Source organism: Chiloscyllium punctatum, unplaced genomic scaffold (assembly GCF_047496795.1).
Source record: "Chiloscyllium punctatum isolate Juve2018m unplaced genomic scaffold, sChiPun1.3 scaffold_151, whole genome shotgun sequence".
NCBI lineage: Eukaryota > Metazoa > Chordata > Chondrichthyes > Orectolobiformes > Hemiscylliidae > Chiloscyllium > Chiloscyllium punctatum.
The window spans coordinates 637,747-659,712 of record NW_027309885.1 but is presented as its reverse complement, the minus strand read 5'-3'; positions in this window follow the sequence as shown (position 1 = coordinate 659,712).

Sequence of the window (21,966 nt, the reverse complement as noted above, 5' to 3'; positions counted from 1 at the left end):
AATGTAACCCACCCAGTGATGTGCACACTGACACCACTCTGTCATTGTAACACACCCAGGGAAGAGCAGACTGACCGCACTCTGTCAATGTAACACACAATGGGAGAACAGACTGACCCCACTCTGTCAATGTAACACACCCAGGGAAGAGCAGACAGATACCACTCTGTCAATGTAACACACCAAGGGAAGAACAGACTGACCCCACTCTGTCAATTTAAAACACCCAGGGAAGAGCAGACTGACCCCACTCTGTCAATGTAACACACCCAGGAAAGAGCAGACTGACACCACCCTGTCACTGTAACACTCCCAGGGAAGAACAGACTGACGCCACTCTGTCAATGTAACACACCCAGGGAAGAGCAGACTGACCCCACTCTGTCAATGTAACACACTCAGGGAAGAGCAGACTGACCAAACTCTATCAATGTAACACACCCAGGGAAGAGCAGACTGACCCAACACTGTCAATTTAACACACCCAGGGAAGAGCAGACTGACCCAACACTGTCAATTTAACACACCCAGGGAAGAGAAGACTGACCCCACACTGTTAATGTAACAAACCCAGGGAAGAGCAGACTGACCTCACTCTGTCAATGTAACACACCCAGGGAAGAGCAGACTGACCCCACTCTGACAATGTAACACACCCAGGGAAGCGCAGACTGAACTCACTCTGTCAATGTAACACAAACAGGGAAGATCAGACTGACCACACTCTGTCAATGTAACACACCCAGGGAAGAGCAGACTGACCCCACTCTGTCAATGTAACCCACCCATAAAAGAGTAGACTGACCCCACTCTGTCAATGTGACACGCCCTGAGAAGAGCAGACTGACCACACTCTGTCAATGTAACACACCCTGGGAAGAGCAGACTGAACCCCACTCTGTCAATGTAACACACACAGGGAAGAGCAGACTGACCCCACTGTGTCAATGTAACAAACTTGGGGAAGAGCAGACTGACCCCAATCTGTCAATGTAACACACCCAGGGAAGAGAAGACTGACCCCACTCTGTCAATGTAACAAACCCAGGGAAGAGCAGACTGACCCCACTCTGTCAATGTGACACGCCCTGGGAAGAGCACACTGACCCAACTCTGTCAATGTAACACACCCAGGGAAGAGCAGACTGACCAAACTCTGTCAATGTAACCCACCCAGAGAAGAGCAGAATGTCCTCTTCTGCAAAATTACTCACACAGTGAACTGCAGACTTACCCCACTCTGTCAATGTAACCAACCCAGTGATATGCACACTGACACCACTCTGTCATTGTAACACACCCAGGGAAGAGCAGACTGACCGCACTCTGTCAATGTAACACACAATGGGAGAACAGACTGACCCCACTCTGTCAATGTAACACACCCAGGGAAGAGCAGACTGACCCAACACTGTCAATTTAACACACCCAAGGAAGAACAGACTGACCCCACTCTGTCAATGTAACACACTCAGGGAAGAGCAGACTGACCAAACTCTGTCAATGTAACACACCCAGGGAAGAGCCGACTGACCCAACACTGTCAATTTAACACACCCAGGGAAGAGCAGACTGACCCAACACTGTCAATTTAACACACCCAGGGAAGAGAAGACTGACCCCACTCTGTTAATGTAACAAACCCAGGGAATAGCAGACTGACCTCACTCTGTCAATGTAACACACCCAGGGAAGAGCAGACTGACCCCACTCTGACAATGTAACACACCCAGGGAAGCGCAGACTGAACTCACTCTGTCAATGTAACACAACCAGGGAAGATCAGACTGACCTAACTCTGTCAATGTAACACACCCAGGGAAGAGCAGACTGACCCCACTCTGTCAATGTAACCCACCCATAAAAGAGTAGACTGACCCCACTCTGTCAATGTGACACGCCCTGAGAAGAGCAGACTGACCACACTCTGTCAATGTAACACACCCTGGGAAGAGCAGACTGACCCCCACTCTGTCAATGTAACACACAGAGGGAAGTGCACTCTGACCCCACTCTGTCATTGTAACATAGCAAGGGAAGAGCAGACTGACCCCACTCTGTCAATGTAACAAACCCTGGGAGAACAGACTGACCCCACTCTGTCAATGTAACACACCCAGGGAAGAGCAGACTGAACCCACTCTGTCAATGCAACACACCCAGGGAAGAACAGATTGACTCCACTCTGTCAATGTAATACAACCAGAGAAGAACAGACTGACCCCACTCAGTCAATGTAACACACCCAGGGAAGAGCAGACTGACCCCACTCTGTCAATGTAACACACCCAGGGAAGAACCGACTGACTCCACTCTGTCAATGTAACCCCCCCAGGGAAGAGCAGACTGACCCCACTCTGTCAATGTAACACACCCAGGGAATAGCAGACTGACCCCACTCTGTCAATGTAACCCACCCATAAAAGAGCAGACTGGCCCCACTCTGTCAATGCGACACGCCCTGGGAAGAGCAGACTGACCACACTCTGTCAATGTAACACACGCAGGGAAGAGCAGACTGAATTAATTCTGTCAATGTAACCCACCCATAAAAGAGCAGACTGACCCCACTCTGTCAATGTGACACGCCCTGAGAAGAGCAGACTGACCACACTCTGTCAATGTAACACACCCTGGGAAGAGCAGACTGACCCCCACTCTGTCAAAGTAACACACACAGGGAAGTGCACACTGACCCCACTCTGTCATTGTAACATAGCAAGGGAAGAGCTGACTGACCTCACTCTGTCAATGTAACACACCCAGGGAAGAGCTGACTGACCCCACTCTGTCAATGGAACACACCCAGGGAAGAGCAGACTGACACCACTCTGTCAATGTAACACACCCAGGGAAGAGCAGACTGAATCCACTCTGTCAATGTTACCCACCCAGGGAAGAGCAGATTGACCACACTCTGTCAATGTAACACACCCAGGGAAGAGCAGACTGACACCACTCTGTCAATGGAACACACCCAGGGAAGAGCAGACTGACCCCACTCTGTCAATGTAAAACACCCAGGGAAGAGCAGACTGACCCCACTCTGTCAATGTAACACAGCCAGGGAAGAGCAGACTGACCCCACGTTGTCAATGTAACACACCCAGGGAAGAACAGACTGACCCCACTGTGTCAATGTAACAAACTTGGGGAAGAGCAGACTGACCCCAATCTGTCAATGTAACACACCCAGGGAAGAGAAGACTGACCCCACTCTGTCAATGTCACCCACCCAGGGAAGAGCAGACTGACCCCAATCTGTCAATGTAACCCACCCATAAAAGAGCAGACTGTCCCCACTCTGTCAATGTAAAACACCCAGGGAAGAACAGACTGACCCCACTCTGTCAATGTAACACACTCAGGGAGGAGCAAGCTGACCCCACTCTGTCAATGTAACACAGCCAGGGAAGAGCAGACTGACCCCACGTTGTCAATGTAACACACCCAGGGAAGAACAGACTGACCCCACTGTGTCAATGTAACAAACTTGGGGAAGAGCAGACTGACCCCAATCTGTCAATGTAACACACCCAGGGAAGAGAAGACTGACCCCACTCTGTCAATGTCACCCACCCAGGGAAGAGCAGACTGACCCCAATCTGTCAATGTAACCCACCCATAAAAGAGCAGACTGTCCCCACTCTGTCAATGTAAAACACCCAGGGAAGAACAGACTGACCCCACTCTGTCAATGTAACACACTCAGGGAGGAGCAAGCTGACCCCACTCTGTCAATGTAACCCTCACAGGGAAGAGCAGACTGACCTCACTCTGTCAATGTAACACACCAAGGGAAGAACAGACTGACCCCACTCTGTCAATGTAACAAACCATGGGAGAACAGACTAACGCCACTCTGTCAATGAAACACACCCAGGGAAGAGCAGAATAACCCCACTCTGTCAATGTAACACACCCAGGGAAGAGCAGACTGACACCACTCTGACAATGTAACACACCCAGGGAAGAGCAAACTGACCCCACTCTGTCAATGAAACACACCCAGGGAAGAGCAGATTGACCCCACTCTGTCAATGTAACACACCCAGGGAAGAGCAGACTGACCCCACTCTGTCAATGTAACACACCCAGGGAAGAGCAGACTGACCCCACTCTGTCAATGTAACAAACTTGGGGAAGAGCAGACTGACCCCAATCTGTCAATGTAACCCTCACAGGGAAGAGAAGACTGACCCCACTTTGTCAATGTAACCCTCCCAGGGAAGAGCAGACTGACCCCACTCTGTCAATGTCACCCTCCCAGGGAAGAGCAGATTGACACCACTCTGTCAATGTAACCCACCCATAAAAGAGCAGACTGACCACACTCTGTCAATGTCACACAGCCAGGGAAGAGCAGACTGACCCCAATCTGTCAATGTAACACACCCAGGGAAAAACAGACTGACCCCACTGTGTCAATGTAATCAACTTGGGGAAGAGCAGACTGACCCCAATCTGTCAATGTAACACACCCAGGGAAGAGAAGACTGACCCCACTCGGTCAATGTAACCCTCCCAGGGAAGAGCAGACTGACCTCACTCTGTCAATGTAACACACCCAGGGAAGAACAGACTGACCCCACTCTGTCAATGTAACAAACCCTGGGAGAACAGACTGACGCCACTCTGTCAATGGAACACAGCTAGGGAAGGGCAGACTAACCTCACTCTGTCAATGTAACACACCCAGGGAAGAGGAAACTGACCCCACACTGTCAATGAAACACACCCAGGGAAGAGCAGATTGACCCCACTCTGTCAATGTAACACACCCAGGGAAGAGCAAACTGACCCCACACTGTCAATGAATCACACCCAGGGAAGAGCAGATTGACCCCACTCTGTTAATGTAACAAACTTGGGGAAGAGCAGACTGACCCCAATCTGTCAATGTAACACACCCAGGGAAGAGAAGACTGACCCCACTCTGTCAATGTAACAAACCCAGGGAAGAGCAGACTGACCCCACTCTGTCAATGTGACACGCCCTGGGAAGAGCACACTGACCCAACTCTGTCAATGTAACACACCCAGGGAAGAGCAGACTGACCAAACTCTGTCAATGTAACCCACCCAGAGAAGAGCAGAATGTCCTCTTCTGCAAAATTACTCACACAGTGAACTGCAGACTTACCCCACTCTGTCAATGTAACCCACCCAGTGATGTGCACACTGACACCACTCTGTCATTGTAACACACCCAGGGAAGAGCAGACTGACCGCACTCTGTCAATGTAACACACAATGGGAGAACAGACTGACCCCACTCTGTCAATGTAACACACCCAGGGAAGAGCAGACAGATACCACTCTGTCAATGTAACACACCAAGGGAAGAACAGACTGACCCCACTCTGTCAATTTAAAACACCCAGGGAAGAGCAGACTGACCCCACTCTGTCAATGTAACACACCCAGGGGAGAGCAGACTGACACCACCCTGTCACTTTAACACTCCCAGGGAAGAACAGACTGACGCCACTCTGTCAATGTAACACACCCAGGGAAGAGCAGACTGACCCAACACTGTCAATTTAACACACCCAAGGAAGAACAGACTGACCCCACTCTGTCAATGTAACACACTCAGGGAAGAGCAGACTGACCAAACTCTGTCAATGTAACACACCCAGGGAAGAGCAGGCTGACCCAACACTGTCAATTTAACACACCCAGGGAAGAGCAGACTGACCCAACACTGTCAATTTAACACACCCAGGGAAGAGAAGACTGACCCCACTCTGTTAATGTAACAAACCCAGGGAAGAGCAGACTGACCTCACTCTGTCAATGTAACACACCCAGGGAAGAGCAGACTGACCCCACTCTGACAATGTAACACACCCAGGGAAGCGCAGACTGAACTCACTCTGTCAATGTAACACAACCAGGGAAGATCAGACTGACCACACTCTGTCAATGTAACACACCCAGGGAAGAGCAGACTGACCCCACTCTGTCAATGTAACCCACCCATAAAAGAGTAGACTGACCCCACTCTGTCAATGTGACACGCCCTGAGAAGAGCAGACTGACCACACTCTGTCAATGTAACACACCCTGGGAAGAGCAGACTGAACCCCACTCTGTCAATGTAACACACACAGGGAAGAGCAGACTGACCCCACTGTGTCAATGTAACAAACTTGGGGAAGAGCAGACTGACCCCAATCTGTCAATGTAACACACCCAGGGAAGAGAAGACTGACCCCACTCTGTCAATGTAACAAACGCAGGGAAGAGCAGACTGACCCCACTCTGTCAATGTGACACGCCCTGGGAAGAGCACACTGACCCAACTCTGTCAATGGTACACACCCAGGGAAGAGCAGACTGACCCCACTCTGTCAATGTAACACACCCAGGGAAGAGCAGACTGACCCCACTCTGTCAATGTAAAACCTACTTGGGGAAGAGCAGACTGACCCCAATCTGTCAATGTAACCCTCACAGGGAAGAGAAGACTGACCCCACTCTGTCAACGTAACCCTCCCAGGGAAGAGCAGACTGACCCCACTCTGTCAATGTCACCCTCCCAGGGAAGAGCAGATTGACCCCACTCTGTCAATGTAACCCACCCATAAAAGAGCAGACTGACCACACTCTGTCAATGTCACACAGCCAGGGAAGAGCAGACTGACCCCAATCTGTCAATGTAACACACCCAGGGAAAAACAGACTGACCCCACTGTTTCAATGTAACCAACTTGGGGAAGAGCAGACTGACCCCAATCTGTCAATGTAACACACCCAGGGAAGAGAAGACTGACCCCACTCTGTCAATGTAACCCTCCCAGGGAAGAGCAGACTGACCTCACTCTGTCAATGTAACACACCCAGGGAAGAACAGACTGACCCCACTCTGACAATGTAACAAACCCTGGGAGAACAGACTGACGCCACTCTGTCAATGGAACACAGCTAGGGAAGGGCAGACTAACCTCACTCTGTCAATGTAACACACCCAGGGAAGAGGAAACTGACCCCACACTGTCAATGAAACACACCCAGGGAAGAGCAGATTGACCCCACTCTGTCAATGTAACACACCCAGGGAATAGCAAACTGACCCCACACTGTCAATGAAACACACCCAGGGAAGAGCAGATTGACCCCACTCTGTCAATGTAACACACCCAGGGAAGAGCAGACTGACCCCACTGTGTCAATGTAACAAACTTGGGGAAGAGCAGACTGACCCCAATCTGTCAATGTAACACACCCAGGGAAGAGAAGACTGACCCCACTCTGTCAATGTAACAAACCCAGGGAAGAGCAGACTGACCCCACTCTGTCAATGTGACACGCCCTGGGAAGAGCACACTGACCCAACTCTGTCAATGTAACACACCCAGGGAAGAGCAGACTGACCAAACTCTGTCAATGTAACCCACCCAGAGAAGAGCAGAATGTCCTCTTCTGCAAAATTACTCACACAGTGAACTGCAGACTTACCCCACTCTGTCAATGTAACCCACCCAGTGATGTGCACACTGACACCACTCTGTCATTGTAACACACCCAGGGAAGAGCAGACTGACCGCACTCTGTCAATGTAACACACAATGGGAGAACAGACTGACCCCACTCTGTCAATGTAACACACCCAGGGAAGAGCAGACAGATACCACTCTGTCAATGTAACACACCAAGGGAAGAACAGACTGACCCCACTCTGTCAATTTAAAACACCCAGGGAAGAGCAGACTGACCCCACTCTGTCAATGTAACACACCCAGGGGAGAGCAGACTGACACCACCCTGTCACTGTAACACTCCCAGGGAAGAACAGACTGACGCCACTCTGTCAATGTAACACACCCAGGGAAGAGCAGACTGACCCAACACTGTCAATTTAACACACCCAAGGAAGAACAGACTGACCCCACTCTGTCAATGTAACACACTCAGGGAAGAGCAGACTGACCAAACTCTGTCAATGTAACACACCCAGGGAAGAGCAGGCTGACCCAACACTGTCAATTTAACACACCCAGGGAAGAGCAGACTGACCCAACACTGTCAATTTAACACACCCAGGGAAGAGAAGACTGACCCCACTCTGTTAATGTAACAAACCCAGGGAAGAGCAGACTGACCTCACTCTGTCAATGTAACACACCCAGGGAAGAGCAGACTGACCCCACTCTGACAATGTAACACACCCAGGGAAGCGCAGACTGAACTCACTCTGTCAATGTAACACAACCAGGGAAGATCAGACTGACCACACTCTGTCAATGTAACACACCCAGGGAAGAGCAGACTCACCCCACTCTGTCAATGTTACCCACCCATAAAAGAGTTTACTGACCCCACTCTGTCAATGTGACACGCCCTGAGAAGAGCAGACTGACCACACTCTGTCAATGTAACACACCCTGGGAAGAGCAGACTGAACCCCACTCTGTCAATGTAACACACCCAGGGGAGAGCAGACTGACACCACCCTGTCACTGTAACACTCCCAGGGAAGAACAGACTGACGCCACTCTGTCAATGTAACACACCCAGGGAAGAGCAGACTGACCCAACACTGTCAATTTAACACACCCAAGGAAGAACAGACTGACCCCACTCTGTCAATGTAACACACTCAGGGAAGAGCAGACTGACCAAACTCTGTCAATGTAACACACCCAGGGAAGAGCAGGCTGACCCAACACTGTCAATTTAACACACCCAGGGAAGAGCAGACTGACCCAACACTGTCAATTTAACACACCCAGGGAAGAGAAGACTGACCCCACTCTGTTAATGTAACAAACCCAGGGAAGAGCAGACTGACCTCACTCTGTCAATGTAACACACCCAGGGAAGAGCAGACTGACCCCACTCTGACAATGTAACACACCCAGGGAAGCGCAGACTGAACTCACTCTGTCAATGTAACACAACCAGGGAAGATCAGACTGACCACACTCTGTCAATGTAACACACCCAGGGAAGAGCAGACTCACCCCACTCTGTCAATGTTACCCACCCATAAAAGAGTTTACTGACCCCACTCTGTCAATGTGACACGCCCTGAGAAGAGCAGACTGACCACACTCTGTCAATGTAACACACCCTGGGAAGAGCAGACTGAACCCCACTCTGTCAATGTAACACACACAGGGAAGAGCAGACTGACCCCACTGTGTCAATGTAACAAACTTGGGGAAGAGCAGACTGACCCCAATCTGTCAATGTAACACACCCAGGGAAGAGAAGACTGACCCCACTCTGTCAATGTAACAAACCCAGGGAAGAGCAGACTGACCCCACTCTGTCAATGTGACACGCCCTGGGAAGAGCACACTGACCCAACTCTGTCAATGGTACACACCCAGGGAAGAGCAGACTGACCCCACTCTGTCAATGTAACACACCCAGGGAAGAGCAGACTGACCCCACTCTGTCAATGTAACAAACTTGGGGAAGAGCAGACTGACCCCAATCTGTCAATGTAACCCTCACAGGGAAGAGAAGACTGACCCCACTCTGTCAATGTAACCCTCCCAGGGAAGAGCAGACTGACCCCACTCTGTCAATGTCACCCTCCCAGGGAAGAGCAGATTGACCCCACTCTGTCAATGTAACCCACCCATAAAAGAGCAGACTGACCACACTCTGTCAATGTCACACAGCCAGGGAAGAGCAGACTGACCCCAATCTGTCAATGTAACACACCCAGGGAAAAACAGACTGACACCACTGTTTCAATGTAACCAACTTGGGGAAGAGCAGACTGACCCCAATCTGTCAATGTAACACACCCAGGGAAGAGAAGACTGACCCCACTCTGTCAATGTAACCCTCCCAGGGAAGAGCAGACTGACCTCACTCTGTCAATGTAACACACCCAGGGAAGAACAGACTGACCCCACTCTGTCAATGTAACAAACCCTGGGAGAACAGACTGACGCCACTCTGTCAATGGAACACAGCTAGGGAAGGGCAGACTAACCTCACTCTGTCAATGTAACACACCCAGGGAAGAGGAAACTGACCCCACACTGTCAATGAAACACACCCAGGGAAGAGCAGATTGACCCCACTCTGTCAATGTAACACACCCAGGGAAGAGCAAACTGACCCCACACTGTCAATGAAACACACCCAGGGAAGAGCAGATTGACCCCACTCTGTCAATGTAACACACCCAGGGAAGAGCAGACTGACCCCACTGTGTCAATGTAACAAACTTGGGGAAGAGCAGACTGACCCCAATCTGTCAATGTAACACACCCAGGGAAGAGAAGACTGACCCCACTCTGTCAATGTAACAAACCCAGGGAAGAGCAGACTGACCCCACTCTGTCAATGTGACACGCCCTGGGAAGAGCACACTGACCCAACTCTGTCAATGTAACACACCCAGGGAAGAGCAGACTGACCAAACTCTGTCAATGTAACCCACCCAGAGAAGAGCAGAATGTCCTCTTCTGCAAAATTACTCACACAGTGAACTACAGACTTACCCCACTCTGTCAATGTAACCCACCCAGTGATGTGCACACTGACACCACTCTGTCATTGTAACACACCCAGGGAAGAGCAGACTGACCGCACTCTGTCAATGTAACACACAATGGGAGAACAGACTGACCCCACTCTGTCAATGTAACACACCCAGGGAAGAGCAGACAGATACCACTCTGTCAATGTAACACACCCAGGGAAGCGCAGACTGAACTCACTCTGTCAATGTAACACAACCAGGGAAGATCAGACTGACCACACTCTGTCAATGTAACACACCCAGGGAAGAGCAGACTGACCCCACTCTGTCAATGTAACACACCCAGGGAAGAGCAGACTGACCCCACTCTGACAATGTAACACACCCAGGGAAGCGCAGACTGAACTCACTCTGTCAATGTAACACAACCAGGGAAGATCAGACTGACCACACTCTGTCAATGTAACACACCCAGGGAAGAGCAGACTGACCCCACTCTGTCAATGTAACCCACCCATAAAAGAGTAGATTGACCCCACTCTGTCAATGTGACACGCCCTGAGAAGAGCAGACTGACCACACTCTGTCAATGTAACACACCCTGGGAAGAGCAGACTGAACCCCACTCTGTCAATGTAACACACACAGGGAAGAGCAGACTGACCCCACTGTGTCAATGTAACAAACTTGGGGAAGAGCAGACTGACCCCAATCTGTCAATGTAACACACCCAGGGAAGAGAAGACTGACCCCACTCTGTCAATGTAACAAACCCAGGGAAGAGCAGACTGACCCCACTCTGTCAATGTGACACGCCCTGGGAAGAGCACACTGACCCAACTCTGTCAATGGTACACACCCAGGGAAGAGCAGACTGACCAAACTCTGTCAATGTAACCCACCCAGAGAAGAGCAGAATGTCCTCTTCTGCAAAATTACTCACACAGTGAACTGCAGACTTACCCCACTCTGTCAATGTAACCAACCCAGTGATATGCACACTGACACCACTCTGTCATTGTAACACACCCAGGGAAGAGCAGACTGACCGCACTCTGTCAATGTAACACACAATGGGAGAACAGACTGACCCCACTCTGTCAAGGTAACACACCCAGGGAAGAGCAGACAGATACCACTCTGTCAATGTAACACACCAAGGGAAGAACAGACTGACCCCACTCTGTCAATTTAAAACACCCAGGGAAGAGCAGACTGACCCCACTCTGTCAATGTAACACACCCAGGGGAGAGCAGACTGACACCACCCTGTCACTTTAACACTCCCAGGGAAGAACAGACTGACGCCACTCTGTCAATGTAACACACCCAGGGAAGAGCAGACTGACCCAACACTGTCAATTTAACACACCCAAGGAAGAACAGACTGACCCCACTCTGTCAATGTAACACACTCAGGGAAGAGCAGACTGACCAAACTCTGTCAATGTAAGACACCCTGGGAAGAGCCGACTGACCCAACACTGTCAATGTAACACACCCAGGGAAGAGCAGACTGACCCAACACTGTCAATTTAACACACCCAGGGAAGAGAAGACTGACCCCACTCTGTTAATGTAACAAACCCAGGGAATAGCAGACTGACCTCACTCTGTCAATGTAACACACCCAGGGAAGAGCAGACTGACCCCACTCTGACAATGTAACACACCCAGGGAAGCGCAGACTGAACTCACTCTGTCAATGTAACACAACCAGGGAAGATCAGACTGACCACACTCTGTCAATGTAACACACCCAGGGAAGAGCAGACTGACCCCACTCTGTCAATGTAACACACCCAGGGAAGAGCAGACTGAACCCACTCTGTCATTGTAACACACCCAGGGAAGAGCAGACGGACCTCAATCTGTCAATGTAACACACCCAGGGAAGAGCAGACTAACCTCACTCTGTCAATGTAACACACCCAGGGAAAGTCAGACGGACCCTGTTCTGTCAACGTAACACACCCAGGGAAGAGCATACTGACCCCACTCTGTCAATGTAACGCACCCAGGGAAGAGCAGACTGACCCCACTCTGTCAATATCACAGACCCAGGGAAGAGCAGACTGACCCCACTCTGTCAATGTAACACACCCAGGGAAGAGCAGACTGACCCCACTCTGTCAATGTAACACACCCAGGGAAGAGCAGACTGACCCCACTCTGTCAATGTAACACACCCAGGGTAGAGCGGAATGACCCCACTCTGTCAATTTAAATCACCCAGGGAAGAGCAGACTGACCCCACTCTGTCAGTATATCACACCCAGGGAAGAGCAGACTGACCCCACTCTGTCAATGTAACACACCGAGGGAAGAGCAGACTGACCCCACTCTGTCAATGTAAGACACCCAGGGAAGAGTAGACTGACCCCACTCTGTCAATGTAATACACCCAGGGTAGAGCAGACTGACCTCACTCTGTCAATGTAACACACCCAGGGAAGAGCAGACTGTCCCCACTCTGTCAATGTAACACACCCAGGGAAGAGCAGACTGACCCCAATCTGTCAATGTAAAACACCCAGGGAAGAGCAGACTGACCCCACTCTGTAAATGTCACGCACCCAGAGAAGAGCAGACTGACCCCAATCTGTCAATGTAACACACCCTGGGAAGAGCAGACCGACCCCACTCTGTCACTGTAACACAGCCAGAGAAGAGCAGAATGACCTCTTCTGCAAAGTTACTCACACAGTGAACTGCAGACTTACCCCACTCTGTCAATGTAACCCACCCAGGGAAGAGCAGACTGACCCCAGTCTGTCAATCTAACGCACCCTGGGAAGAGCACACCGACCCCACTCTGTCACAGTAACACACCCAGGGACGAGCAGACAGACCCCACTCTGTCAATGTAACACGCCCAGGGAAGGGTAGACTGACCCCACTCTGTCAATGAAACACACCCAAGGAAGAGCAGACTGACCCCACTCTGTCAATGTAACACACCCTGGGAAGAGCAGACTGACCGCACTCTGTCAATGTAACACATGCAGGGAAGAGTAGACAGACCCCACTCTGTCAATGTAACACACCCAGGGAAGAGCAGACGGACCTCACTCTGTCAATGTAACACACCCTGGGAAGAGCAGACTGACCACACTCTGTCAATGTAACACACCCAGGGAAGAGCAGACTGACCCCACTCTGTCAATGTAAGACACCCAGTGAAGAGTAGACTGACCCCACTCTGTCAATGTAACACACCCAGGGAAGAGCAGACTGACCTCACTCTGTCAATGTAACACACCCAGGTAAGAGCAGACTGACCCCACTCTGTCAATGTAACACACCCAGGGAAGCGCAGACTGAACTCACTCTGTCAATGTAACACAACCAGGGAAGATCAGACTGACCACACTCTGTCAATGTAACACACCCAGGGAAGAGCAGACTGACCCCACTCTGTCAATGTAACCCACCCATAAAAGAGTAGATTGACCCCACTCTGTCAATGTGACACGCCCTGAGAAGAGCAGACTGACCACACTCTGTCAATGTAACACACCCTGGGAAGAGCAGACTGAACCCCACTCTGTCAATGTAACACACACAGGGAAGAGCAGACTGACCCCACTGTGTCAATGTAACAAACTTGGGGAAGAGCAGACTGACCCCAATCTGTCAATGTAACACACCCAGGGAAGAGAAGACTGACCCCACTCTGTCAATGTAACAAACCCAGGGAAGAGCAGACTGACCCCACTCTGTCAATGTGACACGCCCTGGGAAGAGCACACTGACCCAACTCTGTCAATGGTACACACCCAGGGAAGAGCAGACTGACCAAACTCTGTCAATGTAACCCACCCAGAGAAGAGCAGAATGTCCTCTTCTGCAAAATTACTCACACAGTGAACTGCAGACTTACCCCACTCTGTCAATGTAACCAACCCAGTGATATGCACACTGACACCACTCTGTCATTGTAACACACCCAGGGAAGAGCAGACTGACCGCACTCTGTCAATGTAACACACAATGGGAGAACAGACTGACCCCACTCTGTCAAGGTAACACACCCAGGGAAGAGCAGACAGATACCACTCTGTCAATGTAACACACCAAGGGAAGAACAGACTGACCCCACTCTGTCAATTTAAAACACCCAGGGAAGAGCAGACTGACCCCACTCTGTCAATGTAACACACCCAGGGGAGAGCAGACTGACACCACCCTGTCACTTTAACACTCCCAGGGAAGAACAGACTGACGCCACTCTGTCAATGTAACACACCCAGGGAAGAGCAGACTGACCCAACACTGTCAATTTAACACACCCAAGGAAGAACAGACTGACCCCACTCTGTCAATGTAACACACTCAGGGAAGAGCAGACTGACCAAACTCTGTCAATGTAAGACACCCTGGGAAGAGCCGACTGACCCAACACTGTCAATGTAACACACCCAGGGAAGAGCAGACTGACCCAACACTGTCAATTTAACACACCCAGGGAAGAGAAGACTGACCCCACTCTGTTAATGTAACAAACCCAGGGAATAGCAGACTGACCTCACTCTGTCAATGTAACACACCCAGGGAAGAGCAGACTGACCCCACTCTGACAATGTAACACACCCAGGGAAGCGCAGACTGAACTCACTCTGTCAATGTAACACAACCAGGGAAGATCAGACTGACCACACTCTGTCAATGTAACACACCCAGGGAAGAGCAGACTGACCCCACTCTGTCAATGTAACACACCCAGGGAAGAGCAGACTGAACCCACTCTGTCATTGTAACACACCCAGGGAAGAGCAGACGGACCTCAATCTGTCAATGTAACACACCCAGGGAAGAGCAGACTAACCTCACTCTGTCAATGTAACACACCCAGGGAAAGTCAGACGGACCCTGTTCTGTCAACGTAACACACCCAGGGAAGAGCATACTGACCCCACTCTGTCAATGTAACGCACCCAGGGAAGAGCAGACTGACCCCACTCTGTCAATATCACAGACCCAGGGAAGAGCAGACTGACCCCACTCTGTCAATGTAACACACCCAGGGAAGAGCAGACTGACCCCACTCTGTCAATGTAACACACCCAGGGAAGAGCAGACTGACCCCACTCTGTCAATGTAACACACCCAGGGTAGAGCGGAATGACCCCACTCTGTCAATTTAAATCACCCAGGGAAGAGCAGACTGACCCCACTCTGTCAGTATATCACACCCAGGGAAGAGCAGACTGACCCCACTCTGTCAATGTAACACACCGAGGGAAGAGCAGACTGACCCCACTCTGTCAATGTAAGACACCCAGGGAAGAGTAGACTGACCCCACTCTGTCAATGTAATACACCCAGGGTAGAGCAGACTGACCTCACTCTGTCAATGTAACACACCCAGGGAAGAGCAGACTGTCCCCACTCTGTCAATGTAACACACCCAGGGAAGAGCAGACTGACCCCAATCTGTCAATGTAAAACACCCAGGGAAGAGCAGACTGACCCCACTCTGTAAATGTCACGCACCCAGGGAAGAGCAGACTGACCCCACTCTGTCAATGTAACACACCCAGGGAAGAGCAGACTGACCCCACTCTGTCAATGTCACGCACCCAGGGAAGAGCACACTGACCGCACTCTGTCAATGTAACACACCCAGGGAAGAGCAGACTAACCCCACTCTGTCAATGTAACACACCCTGGGAAGAGCAGACTGACCCCAATCTGTCAATGTAACACACCCTGGGAAGAGCAGACTGACCCCACTCTGTCACTGTAACACAGCCAGAGAAGAGCAGAATGACCTCTTCTGCAAAGTTACTCACACAGTGAACTGCAGACTTACCCCACTCTGTCAATGTAACCCACCCAGGGAAGAGCAGACTGACCCCAGTCTGTCAATCTAACGCACCCTGGGAAGAGCACACCGACCCCACACTGTCACAGTAACACACCCAGGGACGAGCAGACAGACCCCACTCTGTCAATGTAACACGCCCAGGGAAGGGTAGACTGACCCCACTCTGTCAATGAAACACACCCAAGGAAGAGCAGACTGACCCCACTCTGTCAATGTAACACACCCTGGGAAGAGCAGACTGACCGCACTCTGTCAATGTAACACATGCAGGGAAGAGTAGACAGACCCCACTCTGTCAATGTAACACACCCAGGGAAGAGCAGACGGACCTCACTCTGTCAATGTAACACACCCTGGGAAGAGCAGACTGACCACACTCTGTCAATGTAACACACCCAGGGAAGAGCAGACTGACCCCACTCTGTCAATGTAAGACACCCAGTGAAGAGTAGACTGACCCCACTCTGTCAATGTAACACACCCAGGGAAGAGCAGACTGACCTCACTCTGTCAATGTAACACACCCAGGTAAGAGCAGACTGACCCCACTCTGTCAATGTAACACACACAGGGAAAAGCAGACTGACCCCACTCTGTCAATGTAAAACACCCAGGGAAGAGCAGACTGACCCATTTCTGTAAACGTTTCACACCCAGGGAAGATCAGACTGACCCAACTCTGTCAATGTAACACATTCTGGGAAGAGCAGACTGACCCAAATCTGTCATTGTAACACACCCAGGGAAGAGCAGACTGACCCCTCTCTGTCATTGTAACACACCCAGGGAAGAGCAGACTGACCTCACTCTGTCAATGTAACACACCCAGGGAAGAGCAGACTGAGCCCCCTCTGTCAATGTAACGCACCCAGGGAACAGAAGATTGACCTGGCTAGGTCAATGTAACATACCCAGGGAAGAGCAGACTGACCCCAATCTGTCAATGTAACACACCAGGGAAGAGCAGACTGACCCCACTCTGTCAATGTCACGCACCCAGGGAAGAGCAGACTGACCGCACTCTGTCAATGTCACGCACCCAGGGAAGAGCAGACTGACCCCACTGTGTCAATGTAACACACCCAGGGAAGAGCAGACTGACCCCACACTTTCAATGTAACACATCCACGGAAGAGCAGACTGACCCCTCTCTGTCAATGTAACACACCCAGGGAAGAGCTGACTGACCCCACTCTGTCAATGTAACACACCCAGGGAAGAGCTGACTGACCCCACTCTCTCAATGTCACGCACCCAGGGAAGAGCAGACTGACCGCGCACTGTCAATGTAACACACCCAGGGAAGAGCAGATTGACCCCACTGTGTCAATGTAACACACCCAGGGAAGAGCAGACTGACCCCATACTTTCAAAGTAACCCACCGAGGGAAGAGCAGACTGACCTCTCTCTGTCAATGTAACACACCCAGGGAAGAGCAGACTGAAACCACTCTGGCAATGTAACACAGCCAGGGAAGAGGAGACTGACCCCTTTCTCTCAACGTTATAAACCCAGGGAAGATCAGACTGACCCAACTCTGTCAATGTAACACACACTGGGAAGAGCAGACTGACCCCACTCTGTCAATGTAACACACCCAGGAAAGAGCAGACTGACCCCACTCTGTCATTGTAACACACCCAGGGAAGAGCAGACGGACCTCAATCTGTCAATGTAACACACCCAGGGAAGAGCAGACTAACCTCACTCTGTCAATGTAACACACCCAGGGAAAGTCAGACGGACCCTGTTCTGTCAATGTAACACACCCAGGGAAGAGCATACTGACCCCACTCTGTCAATGTAACGCACCCAGGGAAGAGCAGACTGACCCCACTCTGTCAATATCACAGACCCAGGGAAGAGCAGACTGACCCCACTCTGTCAATGTAACACACCCAGGGAAGAGCAGACTGACCCCACTCTGTCAATGTAACACACTCAGGGAAGAACACACTGACCCCACTCTGTCAATGTAACGCACCCAGGTAAGAGAAGATTGACCCCCCTCTGTCAATATAACGCACCCAGGGTAGAGCGGAATGACCCCACTCTGACAATTTAAATCACCCAGGGAAGAGCAGACTGACCCCACTCTGTCAGTATATCACACCCAGGGAAGAGCAGACTGACCCCACTCTGTCAATGTAACTCACCCAGGGAAGAGCAGACTGACCCCACTCTGTCAATGTAAGACACCCAGGGAAGAGTAGACTGACCCCACTCTGTCAATGTAATACACCCAGGGTAGAGCAGACTGACCTCACCCGGTCAATGTAACACACCCAGGGAAGAGCAGACTGTCCCCACTCTGACAATGTAACACACCCAGGGAAGAGCAGACTGACCCCAATCTGTCAATGTAAAACACACAGGGAAGAGCAGACTGACCCCACTCTGTCAATGTCACGCACCCAGGGAAGAGCAGACTGACCCCACTCTGTCACTGTAACACACCCAGAGAAGAGCAGAATGACCTCTTCTGCAAAGTTACTCACAGTGAACTGCAGACTTACCCCACTCTGTCAATGTAACCCACCCAGTGAAGTGCACATTGACCCCACTCTGTCATTGTAACACACCCAGGGAAGAGCAGACTGACCCCACTCTGTCAATGTAACACACAATGGGAGAACAGACTGACCCCACTCTGTCAATATCACAGACCCAGGGAAGAGCAGACTGACCCCACTCTGTCAATGTAACACACCAAGGGAAGAACAGACTGACCCCACTCTGTCAATGTAACACACTCAGGTAAGAACACACTGACCCCACTCTGTCAATGTAACGCACCCAGGGAAGAGAAGATTGACCCCCCTCTGTCAATGTAACGCACCCAGGGTAGAGCGGAATGACCCCACTCTGACAATTTAAATCACCCAGCGAAGAGCAGACTGACCCCACTCTGTCAGTATATCACACCCAGGGAAGAGCAGACTGACCCCACTCTGTCAATGTAACTCACCCAGGGAAGAGCAGACTGACCCCACTCTGTCAATGCAAGACACCCAGGGAAGAGTAGACTGACCCCACTCTGTCAATGTAATACACCCAGGGTAGAGCAGACTGACCTCACTCGGTCAATGTAACACACCCAGGGAAGAGCAGACTGTCCCCACTCTGACAATGTAACACACCCAGGGAAGAGCAGACTGACCCCAATCTGTCAATGTAAAACACACAGGGAAGAGCAGACTGACCCCACTCTGTCAATGTCACGCACCCAGGGAAGAGCAGACTGACCCCACTCTGTCACTGTCACACACCCAGAGAAGAGCAGAATGACCTCTTCTGCAAAGTTACTCACAGTGAACTGCAGACTTATCCCACTCTGTCAATGTAACCCACCCAGTGAAGTGCACATTGACCCCACTCTGTCATTGTAACACACCCAGGGAAGAGCAGACTGACCCCACTCTGTCAATGTAACACACAATGGGAGAACAGACTGACCCCACTGTGTCAATGTAACACACCCAGGGAAGAGCAGACAGATACCACTCTGTCAATGTAACACACCAAGGGAAGAACAGACTGACCCCACTCTGTCAATTTAACACACCCAGGGAAGAGCAGACTGACCCCACTCTGTCAATGGAACACAACCAGGGGAGAGCAGACTGACACCACCCTGTCACTGTAACACTCCCAGGGAAGAACAGACTGACGCCACTCTGTCAATGTAACACACCCAAGGAAGAGCAGACTGACCCAACACAGTCAATTCAACACACCCAAGGAAGAACAGACTGACCCCACTCTGTCAATGTAACACACTCAGGGAAGAGCAGACTGACCCCAATCTGTCAATGTAACACACCCAGGGAAGAGAAGACTGACCCCACTCTGTCAATGTAACAAACCCAGGGAAGAGCGGACAGACCTCACTCTGTCAATTTAACACACCCAGGGAAGAGCAGACTGACCCCACTCTGTCAATGTAACACACCCAGGGAAGAGCAGACTGAACTCACTCTGTCAATGTAACACAACCAGGGAAGATCAGACTGACCCCACTCTGTCAATGCAACACACGCAGGGAAGAGCAGACTGAATTCATTCTGTCAATGTAACCCACACATAAAAGAGCAGACTGAACCCACTCTGTCAATGTGACACGCCCTGGGAAGAGCAGACTGACCACACTCTGTCAATGTAACACACCCTGGGAAGAGCAGACTGACCCCCACTCTGTCAATGTAACACACACAGGGAAGTGCACACTGACCCCACTCTGTCATTGTAACACAGCAAGGGAAGAGCAGACTGACCCCACTCTGTCAATGTAACAAACACTGGGAGAAAAGACTGTCCCAACTCTGTCAATGTAACACACCCAGGGAAGAGCAGACTGAACCCATTCTGTCAATGTAACACACCCAGGGAAGAACAGACTGACCCCACTCTGTCAATATAAAACACCCAGGGAAGAGCAGATTGACCCCACTCAGTCAATGTAACCCTCCCATAAAAGAGCAGACTGACCCCACTCTGTCAATGTGACACGCCCTGGGAAGAGCAGACTGACCACACTCTGTCAATGCAACACACCCTGGGAAGAGCAGACTGACCCCCACTCTGTTAATGTAACACACCCAGGGAAGTGCGCACAGACCACACTCTGTCATTGTAACACAATAAGGGAAGAGCAGACTGACCCCACTGTGTCAATGTAAGACACTTGGGGAAGAGCAGACTGACCCCAATCAGTCAATGTAACACACCCAGGGAAGAGAAGACTGACCCCACTCTGTCAATGTAACCCTCCCAGGGAAGAGCAGACTGACCCCACTCGATCAATGTAACACACCCAGGGAAGAGCAGACTGACCCCACTCTGTCAATGTAACCCACCCATAAAAGAGCAGGCTGACCCCACTCTGTCAATGTAACACAGCCAGGGAAGAGCAGACTGACCCCAATCTGTCAATGTAACACACCCAGGGAAAAACAGACTGACCCCACTGTGTCAATGTAACACACCCAGGGAAGAGCAGACTGACCCCACTCTGTCAGTATATCACACCCAGGGAAGAGCAGACTGACCCCACTCTGTCAATGTAACACACCCAGGGAAGATCAGACTGACCCCACTCTGTCAATGTAACACACCCAGGGAAGAGTAGACTGACCCCACTCTGTCAATGTAACACACCCAGGGAAGATCAGACTGACCCCACTCTGTCAATGTAACACACCCAGGGAAGAGTAGACTGACTCCACTCTGTCAATGTAACACACACAGGGAAGAGCAGACTAACCCCACACTGTCAATCTCACGCACCCAGGGAAGAGCACACTGACCGCACTCTGTCAATGTAACACACCCAGGGAAGAGCAGACTGTCCCCACTCTGTCAATGTAACACACCCTGGGAAGAGCAGACTGACCCCACTCTGTAAATGTAACAAACCCAGGGAAGAGCAGACTGACCCCACTCTGTCAATGTAACAGACGCAGGGAAGAGCAGACTGACCGCACTCAGTCAATGTAACCCACCCTGGGAAGAGCAGACTGACCCCACTCTGTCAATGTAACACACCCAGGGAAGAGCAGCCTGACCCCACTCTGTCAATGTAACACATCCAGGGAAGAGCAGACGGACCCCTCTCTGTCAATGTAACACACCCAGGGAAGAGCAGACTGACCCCACTCTGTCAATGTAACACACCCAGGGAAG